Source organism: Phacochoerus africanus, chromosome 4 (genome assembly GCF_016906955.1).
Source record: "Phacochoerus africanus isolate WHEZ1 chromosome 4, ROS_Pafr_v1, whole genome shotgun sequence".
Classification (NCBI taxonomy): domain Eukaryota; kingdom Metazoa; phylum Chordata; class Mammalia; order Artiodactyla; family Suidae; genus Phacochoerus; species Phacochoerus africanus.
The window spans coordinates 90,737,204-90,743,203 of record NC_062547.1 but is presented as its reverse complement, the minus strand read 5'-3'; the positions used below and the strand labels follow the sequence as shown (position 1 = coordinate 90,743,203).

The 6,000-nt window shown below is 40.1% G+C and overlaps 1 protein-coding gene across 1 annotated transcript in view; it reads right to left on the bottom strand.

The window, feature by feature from the left end:
* Nucleotides 1–3,270: 3,270 nt before the first annotated feature.
* LOC125126146 (V-type proton ATPase subunit S1-like protein) overlaps nucleotides 3,271–6,000 on the bottom strand; it is a 58,498-nt gene continuing 55,768 nt past the window's right edge. The window contains exon 10 of the mRNA XM_047778225.1: nucleotides 3,271–3,834. The gene's annotated coding sequence lies outside the window, so the exon portion shown is untranslated. The remainder of the gene's footprint in view (nucleotides 3,835–6,000) is intronic.

The window sequence follows — 6,000 nt, the reverse complement described above, 5'->3', positions numbered from 1 at the left end:
ATAACAATAATTGTTCCGGAACAAATAAGCGGTTTACATCATTGGAGCATTACATCTGGATACCACAACTGCAATGCACTCTTGTCTCTGCAAGTGCGTGAGTTTTCTGTATTCAGGAAACATTCCAGATCCAGAATACGTGTGCCCCTGCCCCTCTGGTCTATCGAAAACCTTTATGGGAGCCATGAGGCCATAGAATTTATACATTATCTTTCTTCCAAAGTATCAGAGACTGAACCAGATAAAATAAACCCTTTCTCTTGCAGGCTACTGGCTAGATGTAGAAGGCTCTGTGCTGGCATTCTTCCCTTCTGTTCAGCTGTATTTCAAAACTTCTCTTTTTGAGAGAATAGCTTCAGAGTTTTCGGAATGCTCTAAAAGCTTTTTGCTTCCTTTTCCAGTTACAAACTGAAGACTGAATTTGGAAAGGTGGTAACATGAGTTTTGGTGGACGATTAGCTCTTAAATCATAAGGAAAGACAAGATACCTCACTAAAGGAGCCAGAAGATTGTCCTGCTCTTTCACTATAGCATGGTTTCCTTTTCACACAAAAGAGCTGTAATCCACAAGTTGAGAAAAATCTAACAGTCACGATATTGCTAAGTCTTTTGACTCTCCCCTTCTTTCCTGCTGGTCATTTCTCTAACCCAAAGTCTGACTGAACCAGGGGAAGGAGGAAAAAGAGCAGCCTGACTACTTGTGGATCTCTGGCAGAAGGTACAGTATAGGACAAGGTTCAACCTAATTTCTAAAATAAATGTTTCAGATATTATTGCTACAAACTCAGTCTGTTCCCCATTACCGCAGATACCAGGAATTAACTGTAATTTTGCTTCCATTTGATTCCCCGTAGGGACAAAACCACAGTTTTGATGCCAACACATGCACGTTCTAACATTACAGTAAACGTTTTTCTGACGCATTTACAGATTCACAAAAAAAGAGAGATAAACTGAAACACTTGGCTAAGGCTTAGTTATTTTGCTGAGAATCAATAATATTTCAGAGAGTGGTACAATGTAGAAATTACCAAACCCGTTCTTTAAAAACCCTCAGGTTAGAGTTTGAATTACTAGAAAAAGAAATGCAAATTGTTTATTGTTTTCACATGTACAGTAAATTCAGAAAATTGTACTTCTTTCGAGAACCATATGGGAGAGACCTTCTTTTCATCAGTAGTGGTTATGCTTATTGTGCCAAGAGCTAAAAAGATGTTTTTAATAACCAGAGCCAGTTTGTTATACAATCTGTCTAGATCTTGCTTGCAAGAGAAATGAAGATCCCTTGGGTCGGAAATAGAGGGTGATGGGGGGGTTGTCTGAGATGATAGAAAAGTTGTACAAGAAGCACAATCCAAAGGGAAGTATCTTTAACTCGAAAAACTGGTTTGCATATTTCACTGAGGTACCACGAGAGGTTGCCGAAGCTCCGTTTGTAAATGTGACCTTGTTCATTGTAAGAGGGAATGGGACAATGACTTGGGTGCTACAAACATGTCCCCTAAAAACCCAAATTTAGTTCAAGCGAACAATTCACCCAACAACAGCCTGAGAGGGCCTCAGAGAAGATGACTGCCCTTTGAACCGAGGGAAGGCCAGAACCCTGCCTCAGAGGCATTCTTAGGAATGAGAGTGACCCTGAGAAGACCACACAGATGTTTCCCTAGACCTGCGTTGTTTTTTTTGTTTTTTTTTTTAAAAAGACCCATCAAAAACTAGTACCAGACCATTATAAAGAGTTCATGGTTCATGATGAAATAAGAAAATTAAGGAAAGTACATTTTCATAAAGTTAAATAAATTCATTATGAAAGGCCAGTCCTTTATTATAAGATTATATCCTTCCTATAGTTCTCTGGATCTTCAACATATTATGTGGAACCATAGGAAATTGCCAATATTCAACTATTTTTGACCTACAAAAATGGCAATTTCCTTGGTTTCAATCTAACATTAATGATGATGATTGGATAGAGGAGCTTGTAATGGCTTTGTGTGCAAAATATAGACCTGGTAACCATATGTCAGTACCCAGATTTATTTTTGAAAATCTTCTATTCCATAAAATCCATATTACTATAATTGCTACTACAGAGCGTCTCAATCAGCAGCCTTCCAGATTTTGACTACTGCAAAACAAAACAAAACAAAACAAAATTTAAAAAAAAAAAGGAAGGAAGACAGACCCAGGTGATGAATAGAATGTTATGGACTAGTTTTATATGAAGGGGAGGCTGGAACTCCTGAGTCCTGGGACACCAGGAGCATCCTAAAGGCATATGAGACCCTGGGCTAAGAGAGACTTTCCAAACCCTGTCCCAGCCTGATTAGGAAAGGAAATTGCAGATCATTCTTACTCACATTCTTCCAGTGGAAGGATGCATAAGTTGATCCTCCAGTCGAAAACAAAGTAAAAATCTATTCATAACTTGGTATTTAAAAAAAAAAAGAAGAAGAAGAAAAAGAAGGAGCTCCAAAAAGTAAGACACGGTTCCTGTCAGTAGCAGAGATTAAGAAGATTGAGGCAGGAGTTCCTGTTGTGGCTCAGAGAGTTAAGAACCCGACATAGTCTCTGTGAGGATGCATATTCAATCCCTGGCCTTGCTCAGTGAGTTAAGGATACAGAGTTGCCACAAGCTGCAGTGTAGGTCTTAGATGAGGCTCAGATTTGGTGGATTTGGTGTTGCTATAGCTGTGGCCTTGGTCTCAGATGCAGCTCTGATCTGACCCCTAGCCTGGAAATTTACATATTCCAAAGGTGCAGCCATAAAAAGGAAAGAGAAAAAAAGAAGAAGAAGAAGACAAAGAAGAAGATTGATGCAGTCTTCTGGTTCTCACAAAAGATACATGTTCAACATCCAAAAAAAGGGTATCTTTATTGGCCCTGCCAATCACTGCTCAAACACAGCTGACTGGACTGCAGTGGACCAAACTGAAAGGTGAGCTAGGACGTCCTGAGGACTTGAGTCTGAGGCTGCTATTTTGGAATGGGCACAATGAAGCTACGTGCAAGCAGAGAACCAAAGAGAGAAAAAGTAAAGCAAAGATACATAAGTGATGAGAAATCTAATACCAAAGAGAAAGAGGTGGAAAAACAAGGCAGAGAAAGCAGATTTGGTTCTAGACTACATTCCAGTTCCAGAGATGGTTGCGCATGAAGATTTAGGTGGGTCTTTGGATCCCAGATCCTTGGGATGGATGAGATATCCCTGAGACAATTTTTCTTACTTAAGCCAGTGTGGGGAGTTTCTGAGTCTTGAAAACAAGATCATTGAATTGTAAAGTGATTTATTTAGTGGGAGATGAAACTGGATTATAATCAGAACTGGCTAAGAGCAACATGACTATATTTTCTTCCTTTTATATCTCTTGTCTTCCATATATGGTTCATCTTTTGCTCTTTCATTCCTCTTATGTGGCAGGTGTGATTACTCAGAGATTGATGTAAATCATAATTTGGAAATGCTTCTAACCTTGATGACAAATCAGTAAGCTCTGGCTGCATAACAAACCGCTCCAAGACATAGAGGCTGAAAATAACCAATTTTTACCCAAGATTTTGCAGGTGGGCAATTAGGCTGATTTCAGCCTGGCAGTTCTTCAGGTCTCAGTTAGGCTCATTAGACATTTGTGGTCAGCTTCTGGGTCAGCTTGGTGCTGGCTAGTCTAGGATGGCCTCTGCTCAGATGGCTTCTCTCTCTTCCAGGTGGTCTCTCATCCTCTAGCAGTCTTTGCCCCATGATTATTTACTTGGCAGCTGAGCAGGTTTCCAGGCGAACAGGTGTATGCTTAGGCTCCAAATCAATCCAGTATCACTGCTGCTGCATTTCACTGACTAAAACAAATTATCAGGATACCCCAGATTCAAATGCTGGAGACATATATCTCACCTCTTAAGGGAAGCAACTGCACAGTTAGATCACAAGGGATATAGATAAAGAGTAGGATATAAAAGTGGCCATTTTTGCAACGAGCCCACCACAGGTGGCCACCAGGCTTTGGGTAGAGTCTATTCACAAAAGAGATGTGGAATAGTGCTTAGTCCATCTCTGCTCTAAGATGCCAAGAGAAAAGCTATTTTCCATGTCTTGACTGGTTTCCTCCTGTAATATACAAAGTCTAGGACACAAAGGATCAAATCCAGGACACAGGCTCACAAAGCATAACTGTGGACTGGGATGGCTGCAAAAATGGAGATTAGAAGCTGGAAAAACAGAGGCAGCTGGTTTTAATGGTCTAAGAGAAGAGTCTATCCAAATACTAGCATTGTAAACACTGTCAGGGTATGAGATGGTGCATTTTGACAACGGCAATTTAAAAGTATCTCTTTAACTATAAACTTCCAGTTATAAGATGAGTAATTTCTGGGGACCTAAGGTCTGTGTTTAGTATAACTAATAATACTGTATTATGTATTTGAAAATTGCTAGGTGATTGCCTCTTAAATGTTCTTGTCACAAAATATAGTAATTATGTGACATGATGGAGGAGTTAGCTAATGGTGGTGGTAATAATTTTGCAACATGTAAGTGTATCAAATCAACACTACAGTTTAAACTTAGAAAATGTTATATGTCTGATATAACTCAATAAAGCTTTCCTGATGTGGTACAACAGGATTGGCAGCATTTTGGGAATGCTAGGATGCAGTTTCAATCCCTGGCCTGGCACAGCAGGTTAAGGATCCAGCATTGTCACAGCCACGGCTTAGGTTGCAACTGCGGCTTGGATCTGATCCCTGGCCTGGGAACTCCATATGCTGCAGGGTGGCCAAAAAGACAATCAAAATATATTTTAAAAGTATCTCTTTGTACATTATTTCAGTTCACATTCCTTGGCTAGAAAGATGGAAGTGCATCTTTCTTAAGAATTTTTCCCATTCTTGCATGACTCATGTCTTTCCAGAGCCACTAACAAACTCTACTCATCCAGGCTATCAGTACCAAGGAGACCTGCCACAACAATTTTAGTGACCCGGAGGATGAAGCAGCAGAAAACGTCCTACTATCATGTCTAACAGAACCTGAGAGCAAAATAAACTAGACAAGATAAGAGATCTTAGATACTTCAATGAGCAGTGGGTCCCAAATAATACTCCAGACACGTTTGTACCTGAACAACAAAAACCTTTGAAAACATTATGATTTTCCCAATACAACAACAAGAAATACTAATGGACACTGGGGATAAGCAGGAAGGAGTAAGAAAACGCCCTGTGCACAGACTGACATTTACCTGATGTGATGTGAGAGACTCCAAACTTCCTGGGATTAGTCTGCCACCATATTGAAATGTTCACTATTAAAGTAACCCTTTCTGTGGATTAGACATAGTCTGCAAGAAGCCACTATAAAAGCATAAATGTGTTTCAAATATATTTGAAAGCAGAAGTCATAGATCCGTTAACAATTTGTCATTTTTCTATCAGAGAGAAAAATTAAAATGAAGGCTTGATGAAAAATGTTGATGGGGCAAAGGGATAACTCAGAAGCAACCTCAGGTATCTAGGGGTTTACATAAGGACACAGGGCATGAAGGGGTGGAAGAAGCATCTTGCAATGACTCTGTCCTTTCAATAGTTTGCATGGAGCCAGTTGTGGAGAATGATGGAGAGTGGGAAGGGGAAGAGGAAGGCACAAGGAAGGAGAAGACTCTGCACCAACATTTGTCATTTCCTTTTGGGTCTGGTTTCACATCAGGATTTCCTGCTGCCATTGTGACAAATCACCACCAACTAAGTGGTTCACAACAACACAAACTTATATAGTTCTGGAGGTCAGAAGTCCTCAAATCAAAGTGACAACAGGACCACTTTCCTTCTGGAGCCTCTAGAGAATTTATTGCCTTACCTTTTCCAATTCTAGAGGCCACCTGCATTCTTTGGTCCATGGTTCTTCCTGTATCACTCCAACCTCTACTGTTGTTACATCTACATCCCACTCTGATTGTATCTCTCCTGTCTCCCTCTTTTTCTAATAACTTTTGCAGCTACACTGGGTCC